General features: G+C 31.0%; 1 long non-coding RNA gene across 1 annotated transcript; it reads right to left on the reverse strand.

Moving 5' to 3' along the window:
- Positions 1–600: 600 nt before the first annotated feature.
- Positions 601–10,962, reverse strand: LOC115888784. The gene is made up of 2 exons (XR_004051311.1): positions 8,465–10,962; positions 601–1,370 (listed from the first exon to the last, which is right to left on the reverse strand). It is a non-coding gene; the product is annotated as an uncharacterized LOC115888784 (long non-coding RNA).
- Between the last annotated feature and the right edge of the window lie 1,728 nt (positions 10,963–12,690).

A 12,690-nucleotide genomic window follows, 5' to 3' on the forward strand; every position in this document is an offset into this window, starting at 1 on the left:
ATTGTCTTGATGGCATTCCTGTCATAATTTGATATACTATTATCCTTGTTAAACAGAGAAAAAGCAGAAAAATAAATATGTCAAAACCAATAAAATCAGACCAATAATCCAAGTTTTAAAGACGTTTATAAAATCCTGATCAAAGCTATGGCATTAATTTTACCAAAGACCTGTACAAAAAAAATATAAAATCGACAAAAGAAGCCTTTGAACTGCACTGCTGGAAAAGAAATATAAAATAAATTTTATGTAGGTATTTATAAAATAAAACTCTGGTGATACCTGTATAAATTACATCTTAGCTCAAGACTTACCTTGGAACAGGATGACTGATTTTTTTTTGTAAAAAATTGTCTATATTTCAATACAAGCAATCAAAGTTGATGAATGAATAGAAAATAGGTTACAATACCTTAAAATAAAATACTATCTATACCAAACACTATAAGTTTTTTTATCTTTTTTTTCAGATAAAAAAAAACCGAAATTTGGTTGCCTAGAGTGCAATGACTGTCAGCAAAAAAACCAAAAAGGGTACCATCTAAAAATGAAAAGTTGTAGTTTTTTTAAAAAAATCAAATCCAGTTTTTTTTATCTGAAAAAATAAACATATGGGTTGAGCCACATTTGAAAAACAACCGGTATATTTAAAGATAGTTATTCATATAAGAAAAAAAGTAAATACGCTGATGTCAAACACTAACCATAAAAAATATATATTTCAGATATACAGTACGTCTGCTGGATCTGTGTCTATGAAAGGAATGCGGACAAAAAACATTTAAATAAACAGCAATATATTTTATACGTCGACTTGAGGAGTACGTCACCGCAAATCGCTCCGCCCACTCATTTTATTGGCTACTTGCAAATTTGTCGAATTTTGATTGATGGGCCGCGTCGTCTAATTTTTTACGAAAAACGTCGAGAGAATATCGTTTCCCCTCTCACGGATACCCCGTAGCTACAGAACGGACAGACGTACTGTATACCCCGCGATTTTAAAGTTATAATAGATTGATCAATATCATTTATGTGAGCTTCAGTATAATTAGTCAAAATTGTCTGTACTAAGCTAAATTTAAACAAAAAATAATTTTGTTAAAAAAGTAAAACTACACAAAAGAAACAATAATTTAAAATTTAAATCCTGTTCTTGCAAGGCATAACCAATTATTACTATCATATCCTCATGAAAATTGCTTTCTTTTCAAAGCAAAATTCAGTGTTTTTCGTCCAATATCTGATTATTTAATCAGAATATCTTCTTATTCTTGAAGATTTGAATTAGCTGGTTGCACCATAATTCCAATTTTTTCAAATTTCAACAGATGATCAAAAGAGCCTTTTCCAAAGCATGCATTTACCATCTAGAAAAAATAAAAAAAACTGTATTAATATAAAAAAATAACTGAAATTAAAAATAAGCAAAAATTTTAATGAAGCGTGCATTTTTCTTAAAATGTCAATAATAAAAAAGTGTTCCCTCTTGTAAAATACTGTATAAGAAAAAAGAAGCAGTCAGAAAACACTAAAATAAAGATACAGGGTGTTCCTTAATGACATGCTAATATTCAAGGTGATTCTTGAAACTATTCTAAGGAAAAAACTTCATATGAATATATGACCTAAACATGTACTTAACTTTTCAGATACAGGGCGGTAAAATTTTCTATTTTTTTTTTCAAAATATCTCTGATGGTATATTTGATGCACGTCTCCCGTGCACCAAAATGCTTATTTTGATATACAAAAAAAATTATTCTATTTCTACCAAACCAAACAGTCACGTCATATTTTCAACGATTTTACCCTAAAATAAACTGACTTTTTTAAGCAAAAACTATGCGTGGGACGAAAAAAATCAAGAGATAAAAATGTTTAGAAATGAATGGAAATTTTGAGAATAATTTTTATTTTAAGAGAAGTCAGTGGTGTACCACTTTTTTCTTCAAATATATTCAATGTAAAACCCGTATCGACGGCACTGGTTGAAATAAATAAAAACATTGTACACCAAAAAAGGTATTTTGATGCATAGAAGACGTGTATCAAGTTTTATAAAGATATCTGAAATAAAATCAAAGTTATTATGAAAAAAAGTTTTTTTTAGAAAAATTTACCACCCTGTACCTCAGAAATTAAGATGTTTAGAACATATATTCATATGAATATTAGCATGCCATTAAGGAACACCCTGTACGCACCTCATTCGCCTCGGTTGATTGATTATACGAAAACAGAAAGATCTAGAAACAATTTTTTTTATGGGTAGATGTAGAGAAGCAATGTGCATAATTTAAAATTACTTTGAAATGTACAGGATGTGTCAGAACTAAGATCCATACCAAAGTTATATTTCTTCTTATGGAACAACCGATATTTTATTTCATTTTTGGATTCTTGGGCATAAAATAAGGCATTTATTATAAGGGTTTAACATGTTTATAAGCTTTGGTTTTTGAGATATTTAAAGATATATCTATAACACCTTGTAAATTAGTTTTCAGAATTAATTCTTGTGCTGACTGTCAAGCCAGAGAAATAAACTTTACTAAAAAATTTGATTGCTTCCTTAAATGTGTACAAGGGTATCAAAAATTGCTGGTCTATTGCAAGTATTTATCTTATATAAAAACTTTGTTATTTCAAATACGAGAGGCTGATAGCAAAAGTGGGTTAAAATTTTACTCTCGGCAAAAACGGTTTGCGTTTTTCAGAGGGCAAAAGCGGTTTAAGTAGCAATGAGAGCAAAAATGAGAGAAAGAAACTTTACCGTAAAAATGGGTTATAATTATATGCCACTTTTACTCTAAGATTAAAAATATTCCTTTTTGTCCGAAGAAAAAATCGTTAAATTAATATTAGATAAAAAAATCTGTTTGCGTATTTGCCAGTCAGTTTATTCATGTTCCTCTAGTTTTCTATACAAAAATAACATTTGCACCATATGCAACAAGTAGTGTAAAAATCAACTTTTTATAAGCTTTTATTTAACTTGCTTTGTATGTATGTTTGTTCGGAGCAAATCTTGTAAGCTAAATTAGAACCACTTCCTTTGATTGTAGGAAATTATACATTTTTTACAAGGCATGACCAGAATTTTTGACAGCTGTTAAAATGGCGGCCAAAATGGCGCCATTTTTGAGGTTTTTGATTTTTTAAAATTCTATTATAAAAAAATTTATTATAATATAGGTATATTGTGGGTATATACATATGAAAAAAAATATGTGGGCGGCTATCTTGAAAAAATGACAGTTTAATGACATGTCAAAATTTCGAAGTGAACCGATTTTGATAATATATATATATATATATATATATATATATATATATATATATATATATACGTATATATTTATATAAATATATATATATATATATATATATATATATATATATATATATATATATATATATATATATATATATATATATATATATATATATATATATATATATATATATAGGATGGCCATGGGCTAAAATGAAAGAAGAAAAAAATTTAAAAAGTAAAAAATAAATTTTAAGAAAAAGAACTTTTTTAAAAACAAGCTTTTATTTAAATACACAAAAAAGAAAAAAAAACTTTTTCTTTAAAATTTTTATTATGAACTTTATAACGTCATTACATAATTTTAATATTATATTAAATCTTGTCGCGAGATTTGAGTGTACAGTTGCACTCATAAAAACCTGGTACGACAACTTTACTTTAAGTATATACAATATACATGACAATCTAAAACCTGTGTCTACCCTGTCTCATTTTGAAAGTTTGTCTTATGATACACCACTAGAAAAGGAATTACAAGATAAAGTTGTCGTACAACTGTACACTCAAATCTCGCTACAAGCTTTTATATAATATAAAATTATGTAATGACGTTATAAAAGTTCATAATAAAAATTTTAAATAATTTTTTTTTCTTTTTAGTGTATTTAAATTGCTAAGGGCATAAAATCAGTTCTATGAATTGATTTTTACAACGTTGTAGCTGGGGGGGGGTAAGGGGGGGGGGCGTTGTGACTCCGCCCCATAAAAAGTATAAAAATATTATATTCTTCCGTATTACACGTGCGGACACAATCAATGCAAATACGTATGTGGTCCCAGTCCGCATTTTCTTTTCGAAAAATCGCATAAAAAGAGGGAGTAATTTAATTTTTCTATGAAATATATTTTTCTTCAAATGGCATCGGCGGCGGCGGTCCGTGTGTGATATCAAAGCGCGTGCCGAAGTCAAAAGGTGCCGACCAGATATAAACTAAACAAGTTATATTCGGAAGTGCACATCTAGACAATGGAAATAATTTTTGTATAATTATATTCTTCACTTTTGAAAATTTCCGAGCCCCCCGTTAGGCTTTTATATTTTCCTATAACTAAAATACTGTGTTTTGTAATATCAAACTCATTATCTTATAGGTATAAAAATGTGTGTGAAACACAAAAAAATTATATAAACACCAGTACAGCAGTGTGAAGCAAAACAATATAAATAATTACTATATCAATAGGTATATACCGTATAATAAAAAAAAACGGCATCCAGTTGGCTTGGAAATAAACATCAATGACATTCCCCATATAATTTTACATATAAAATGACAGCGAACTTCATTTCATAGTCATCGCTGACGCCGTTCTTTTTTCGGTCATATTGTATCTTTTAAAAGATTTAAATCTTTTTAAAATAACTTAAGTCGTTAAAAAAGATTTAAGTATTTTAAGTCATCTTTCGAAATAAATGAAATGACTTAAGTCATTTGATTTATCGACTTAAAATCAAATGACTTAAGTCACTAAAATGATTTAAGTCAAAAAAAGACTTAAGTTTTCTGTGAGCTTGCAGCTCTGCTAGAGATGCTTTGCCATACTGAACAACACCATAGACAAGAAAGATAAACAACACACTAAAATAGGTGCAAAAACACGAAATAAAATTTAGTATGAAGTGCAGTTTTACACGGAGCGGAGCATTCGCTCAAACCGTCCGCGCTGATCGTCCCTGTTGTGCCGTTTCACATGGAGCGGGCCGTCCGGCGTCCGCGCGGACCGTCCGTTTATTGAAGAGGTACTATGAGCTTGTATGAGTATTTTGACATGGGCGCGGATGGTCCGCCCGTATGATTTCGTCCAACAGCCATCCGTCGATCCCTTGCTTCGACGGATCATCCGCGCCTATGTGAAAGTATTCATACATTCAATACTCATGGTACTTGTTCAACCAATGGGCGATCTACAGGTGAAAGTACTCCGTCAATTCTTAAAAATACACACAATGGTCCACGATGGTCCGCACGTCCGCTCCATGTGAAACAGCACTCAATACTCAATAGTATTATAAAAACGTCCCTTCGATAGTACATAAATACGGCAGCGCGCAGAGGTAAAAGAACCATTTTCTTATCGTCTATCGAATCTACGTATTATTTTCTTAGCGCAAAAACGGGTTAATATTTTATAGCTTTTTTGCCCTGAATATTTTGTCGAACCATTTTTGCGCTGATTAATATTCGATTCACTTTTGCCCAAAGTTGTGATGTATATGCTATTTTTGATCTTAGAGAAAATTTAAACCCACTTTTGCTTTGAACAAAATTTTATCCCACTCTTACTTTCGACCTCTCATACAACACTCTGTATTTTTTTAAATAAGTCGAAGCAGATTTAAATGCTCTTTCAAACTATATTAGGGTTTCCTATACCTATCTGGCTCAGATTTTGAATAAAAAGCAATTTTTCAATAAAATGGGAATCAAGAAGGCTGGTATCGCCATTGGAAATTTGCCAGTGACGTTTTTTTTTCGATCATACGGTATATTTAATCTGTAAACTTTGCTTTTGTGCTTGGGTATAAAAATTTATTAATATAGTTCACTTGGCAACACTGGTTCATACATTTCCGTCTGTGCTGGCGCAGGGGTTTTGAGATTGTACGCAATTTTTTGAAAAATGTACTGAATTTGAAAAAATTCTACTAAATTTGAAAAAAATGTACACTGACATACTGATTAATCACGATCCTGCTCAAACCACTCAACGTAAGAAGCTCAATTTTGGCATACAGGTTGGGTCTAGGGTATAGAGGTTCGATAAGAAGAGATTTTTCGAAATTCCAGTTCTAAGAGGGTGAAACCACCCCTCAAACAATATTTTGTATTTAAAAAACGGTCAAGTTTCCGAAAAAACGCTTAAACACGTATATTTTATTTTGTTTTTTTACATATTTTAAGATATTTTAAAAATGTATACAGGGTGTTTCGAAAAATCTGGTCATTGATTAATCACGATCCTGCTTAAAGCGCTTGACGTAAAAAGCTGATTTTTGGAAAACAGATTGACTTTAGGGTGTAGAGGTTTGATAAGAAGGGATTTTTCGAAACTCGAATTCTAAGAGGGTGAAACTATCCCTCAAATATTAAAATTTAAAAACCGGTGAGTATATTTTATTTTGTTGTTTTGCATATTTTAAGATTTTTTATAAATTTATACAGGGTGTTTCATAAAATATGACCATTGAGTAATCACGATTCTGCTTAAACTGCTTGACGTTTAAAGCTGATTTTTGGCAAACGGATTGACTGTGGGGTGTAGAGGTTCGATAAGGAGGGGGTTCTCGAATCTCAAATTTCAAGAGGGTGAAAACGCCCCTCAAATATTACAATATTTGTTAATTAAAAAACGGTTAGTCTTTCGGGAAAACGCTTGGACAAGCATAATTTATTTGGTTTTTTTACATATTTTGAAATTTTTTAAAAAATCATACAGGGTGTTCCAAAAAGTTGGGAATTTCTTAACCACGATTCTGCTTAAACTGCTTGACGTAAAAAGCTTATTTTTGGCAAACGGATTTTTCGAAAGTCAAATTCCAACGAGATGAAACTACCCCTCAAATATTACCAAAGTTATATAATAATATCGCCATATTGTTTTTTCTCATGCATATAAATAGTCAGATCTCGTTGGCAAAATAGCAATTATGGGAAGGAGTCGTTCTTCTGGCGACCGCCTTTCGTTATCCCAGAATGAGCGGAAAAAAAACGCTAAATTTAGGTTTAGCATTGGCAATGTTGCTTTAAATGCCAGAAACACATAACCCAACATTTTCAGATTGTTTACAAATTTATTTTAGCAAATTTTCCTCTATTATGCATAGAATTTGTTAAAAAAGTAACAGAAAATAGCAATAACATCATTGTTTATTGAATACCTAACAAAATATGTGATAGAAAAGCTTAAAAATATAAGAAATTAAGAAAAATTCAATGGTGAAATCCGTTTTTCTGAAAAACGGTAAGAGATCGCCAAGAAAAAAGTTCAGATTCGTAATCTACGACCTTAAAATAGTGTGTATACCAATTTTGGTGAAAATCTGACGATTTCCAGTTTTCCCAATAATTACCAAAATTAATAATAACCATTAACCATCTATGAAAGAATGAAATCGAAATATTATTTTTTTATACCATAGAAACTCCTTTTATTTTTAGGACTTTTTAGGAAAAATTCAACCATATTTTATGTTTTTTTTAATACCTCTAAAATGGTATGGAAATTTAGAAAAATATAAACGGGATTAACCATTATAGAACAAGCAAAAATTTTTATGAAGAATGAATGCATTTTACTCAAAATATCAATAATAAAAAAGTTTTTCCTTGTACCTATTGATTAATTAACATTAACATGTACCTATTGATTATTTCCAAGGAATTTTTACCAAGGAACTGTATTTACGTAAAAAACAGCGGAAATCTATATTTTTTAACCCGTAGTTTTATACAGGTACGGACGAAAAGTTATTACTCTTTAAACCAGTTAAAAAATATTTAGGTGGCATCCCCTACAGTAGGCGCCATATTGATGTCGAAATCAAATCCCTCATGCCAAAAAACACCTAGACACTAATTTTCATCCAAATATCGGCGTTGGTTCGGAGATTATTTTGAAAAAATCGAAATAAAAATTAAATTTCTACACCCTGTATCTCTGAAACGAAGCATTTCAGGGCATAATAAACTTATACGAACTTTTTTACTTATTTTTATCTGCAGAATATGATGCACCCTGTAGATTTAGTATCGATCGTTGGCCCTTGTATAGTACAGAAACAAAAAAAATAAGTTGGCAATATTATTTATAAATATTTTTAACGGAAAGGCTGCTAATTTTGAAACTTTTCCTATTTTTCGCATTTCGAGAACTTTCAAAACGTTGTACTGAATTCAGTACAATTATACTAAAACTGCAACATTGAATTACATTAATTAATAAAATGCACACGCCCCGACGCGACGCCATATTGATATTTGTACGTTTCATGACCTTAAACAGATTCATATAAATCCTGATCATAAATGACTTTTTTTTGGTTTTCTTTATGCAGAATATAATAAAACAATAAACCCTTATTTATTTTAAGCAGTTAAAAATAATATTAACATAAACACTTACCTATACTCTTGCAGTCAAGTTGTACTTTGCTGGCTTTCGAATGCATCGGACATTTTGCATGGTTTTCTTTTCCTTGAGAACGAAACCAATCTACTTGTAGAATTTACAGAAGACTTTCTAAGAAGCATAGCTTAAATACAATATGGAGGCTCTCTATAAAGAATAATGCGCGCTTAGAACGTACCAAAGCACCAACTCAACAAACCTGCAGTGGAAGAATAAGCGAAACAAAAATGCAAATATGCACCTTTCTATAAAATCGTGGCGATGGTGGTGGGCAGTGGGCAGCGATGCCAGATTGATTCGAGAGAAATTCGTGAGATTGGACGTCAAAAATTGTGAGAAATCGTGAGATGTCAGAAAAGCGCTAATTTTAAAATAAGTATACCAAATTTTTACAGGGTGAGTCTGAAATAAGTGCAAATATTTTTAGAGTAGTATATTTTGACCACAGAAACAAGTCTGAGTTTTTTTTAGTGAAAAAAAAATTGAAAATTTGTAATTTTTTGAACAAAAAATCGATTTTTTTTTTAAATTTTAGTTGAGAAGCATAATATCTTGATAATATGACAACATAGGTAATAGTTTTAACTTTACATGAAGGAAAACCTACAAAATATCTAGTGGTTCTCAAAATTTAAGCAAAAATACATTTTTTTAAATTTTGAAAATAAAATAACTTGGTTATTTTGGACTTATTTGAAAAACAGTAAAGAGGAAAATATGTGCAGTTATTTAGAGAGATTTAGATTCACCCGCCATTATATACTTATGTATATTTCATTTTTAACTGTTAAATAAGTTTAAATATTAGAATAATAAAAAAGAGTCTATGAATTTGGAAAATTTTATTTTCTTTATTTCTATATAAAAAAAACTTTCAGTCTAAACAATCCTAACTGAAAAGGTAAATATCACCTAAAATTGAAAAGAAAATAAATAAGATTTTAAAATCTAAAGCACAGTCTAAAGTGAATAGAAACATTTTAAATAAATAATGAGAATAGACTTCGGTGATTCCCCGCAGTGATGCAGCACTCATATCGGGGAATCACCGAGGCCTTTAAAAATAATGTAAAATACTGAAAATGTCACGAGTTACATGTCATTTGCACATCTTAAATTACAAGAAGTATGATGTAAAATAGAATATTCTGTTATGAAATGACTGATTGACTTTTTAGTTAACACGGATATTTTAATATTTCTGAAAACAGTATTTTTTTAATTGGCAAAACGGAAAAAATCGTGAGATCCTGAGATTTGATACAAAATCGCGAGATTTCACGATAAATCGTGAAATCTGGCAACCCTGGAGGTGGGGTAGTTCTTGCTACAGCAGCAGCTGTGTGCGTCGAATAACCGGTCTGGTACAAGCGGTACGAGGTTGCCAGATTTGGAAATCCAATTTAATATAATATATTTTCAGTTCTATGTTAAAGTTACAACACTTCAAATTTTCATGTACATTGTCTAAAAATTGCATTAGATAATGGTATTGCGTTGTGTACCGTGTATAAAACAACTAATTCAGTACTTTCTTTCTGATAATGAAAATAATAATGAGGCTATGGCAGCACTGTACGAATGCATATTATCTGATCTGCGACCTCTGTGGCAATAGAAGCCGAAGACTACGATCCATGACGTCACCAAAATGGTCAAAAGTTTGTTCATTAAATGAGTATCGGTTCCTAATAAGTGCAAATGGTCACGTGAATTAAAATTAACAACAAATTATAAACAAAAATTTTAGTGAATTTTTTATTTGACATTAAAGGCTTCAACATATTTACTCAGTGAGTATCTCAACTGAGATTGGGGATTCAGTAGTGTAGCTAAAGGAGGGTCCACATTTAGTAACATGTTATATAACATTGATATTTAACAAGCTACATATCACATGCTAAAAAACCGGGAGTCGTCCACATTATAGTTTTCGTAAATCTTGAATCGTTTTGGCGAGAAAGAGGTTCTGCTAGCAGCAGCGGCGTGCGTAATTATTTTTGAAGAAAGAGAAATTATTTTAAATCTATGGTTCCTTTATTTAGATGTTTTTGGTGTTAACCCTTTATAGGTTGATGGTCGCTAAATCGACCACTTTAATTTAACCAACTAATCAGTCGCGTGGAATTGTATTACACAGGTGTATTATCGCCCAGTTTATTTGCTATTATTATTTTTATGCGCCATTTATTTTTTTTACCCATTTAATTAACCATATCTATACGTTAGCGGTTGAATATTCGACCAGTGAGCATTTGTGACACTGAGTTCGCTGTGTCTTATAGGTAATACTTGTTTTCTAAGCATTCTCTATGCAAATTTCGTGTGATAAAAATTTAAAAATATAGAAATAAGTATCTGTGACGTGTGACGTTTATTTCTTTTTATTTAGTGCACCAAATTTACGGATCAGATGATATTTTCTAAGATCATTAACACATCCTGTATATTTTCGATTATTTCTAGATCATTACTTATTATCTTTTGCTTTAAAAAAGAGAAAAATGGACCACCCCCCCCCCCACTCCCTTATTTGTTAACTTTTTGAAAACTTTTATTGATATGCTCCCTTTGTGCTAGTTTATATATTTTTGGTCAGTTTGATCCTGTTTGATCAAACTAGAAAATAATTAGTACTGCCCTATAAAGGGTTAACCAGAGTTTTAACTATTGTATTTATTATTAAGTACTTTTTAAGTAGATATATTCTGTAGTAAGGTAGGTAATAAGTATGGTAAAGTACAATAACTCTAATAAGGAAAAGCTTTCAAAATGTTCTCGTCTATTTTTGTGACGTCACGGAACGTTGTCCCGTGGCTCTAGTACCTCTAGTATCACGGAGGTGACGTTGGCCACGAACAAAAGAATCAACTTTACGAATACCTGGAAGAGAAAGCAAGGTGCAAGTACTTAAAAAAGCTGCATTTTTAAGTTGAATAACCTTGAGTATGTTGTGGCGAATGTACAATCAACTTGAAACTTGAAACTTGTTCCTATATTAAATTACAGGGTTGCCATATCACTGAATAAAATCTGCGAAAATACCGGATGTTGCATCGTCGGACGGGACATAGGAAATCCCATGTAAATTTTAATGGGGTCAATTATTGGCTTCCCTAATTATTTTAGAGAATAATTCTATTTAGGTTTATTGAAGAGCACTAAAACCCACATTCAAAAGAATAACTTTAGATATTTTTGATTAGCTCGTTTACGAGTTATCGCCGATTTCTTTTTAAATATTTCTTCTATCTTATGACCCTGTATTTACTTATGAGCACCAGTCAAGGTAAAAGATAATTGTCAAATGTCAAATGAAGTTGTCATTTCAGAAATTTACCTATTTAGTGCTTTATTATTATTGAAAACTCATTCCTACATCGGAAATCTTAAAGATGTACTTATAAATACAAATTAATATGAATTAAAGTAAAATAAAGTAATCAATTACAAGGTTAATTATAGTATTATATACCCAGGCGATCATAAAATTATCTTCTTACATTCGCTAGTTGGTAAACTGAAATTCTATTGCATTCGGCAGAAATAGCATTTTTTAACTCGTCTAGATTTGGGTATTTTTTATCCTTGTATATCCTGTTTTTTAAATAGCCGCAGAGAAAGAAATCATTTGGCGAAATATCAGGAGACCTTGCTGGCCAATTTACTGTATGATTTAGGCCAATAACGTTTCCGTTAAAACTATTGTCTAAATATTCCCGAACATCCAGGGTACTATGTGCCAGGCAGCAATCCATTTGGTACCAAACTTCCTGATTTTCCCTAGCGGCATCATGTAAAGCAGGTAAAATATGATTTTCGAGTAGTTCCAAATAATATTCTGCATTTAAATTTCGCGTAAGAAATAATGGCCCGATTATCGGGTATAATATTGTGTCCGCGAATATCCCTGCCCAAACATTTACTTTCTGTGGATATTGCGTCCTTGTTTCGACAAACCTGTGTTGGTTTTCTTTGTTCCAATATCGATAATTTTGAACATTGGATTCAATATTTAAGGTAAACGTGCATTCGTCAGTAAAACATATGTTTTTTTTAAAATTCCCTATCCGTGTTTGCCCTTTCCATCATATCAAATCAAAACGCCTGCCGCCGTATTTCGTCCCCATCTCGTAGCTCTTGGTGCTTTTCATATTTGAAGGAATAGTATTTATGTCGTTTCAAAATTCGAAACGTTGTAGTGTGATCTATTCCTATTT

The sequence above is a fragment of the Sitophilus oryzae genome, unplaced genomic scaffold (genome assembly GCF_002938485.1).
Source record: "Sitophilus oryzae breed Bouriz unplaced genomic scaffold, Soryzae_2.0 scaffold_808_pilon_pilon, whole genome shotgun sequence".
Lineage (NCBI taxonomy): Eukaryota > Metazoa > Arthropoda > Insecta > Coleoptera > Curculionidae > Sitophilus > Sitophilus oryzae.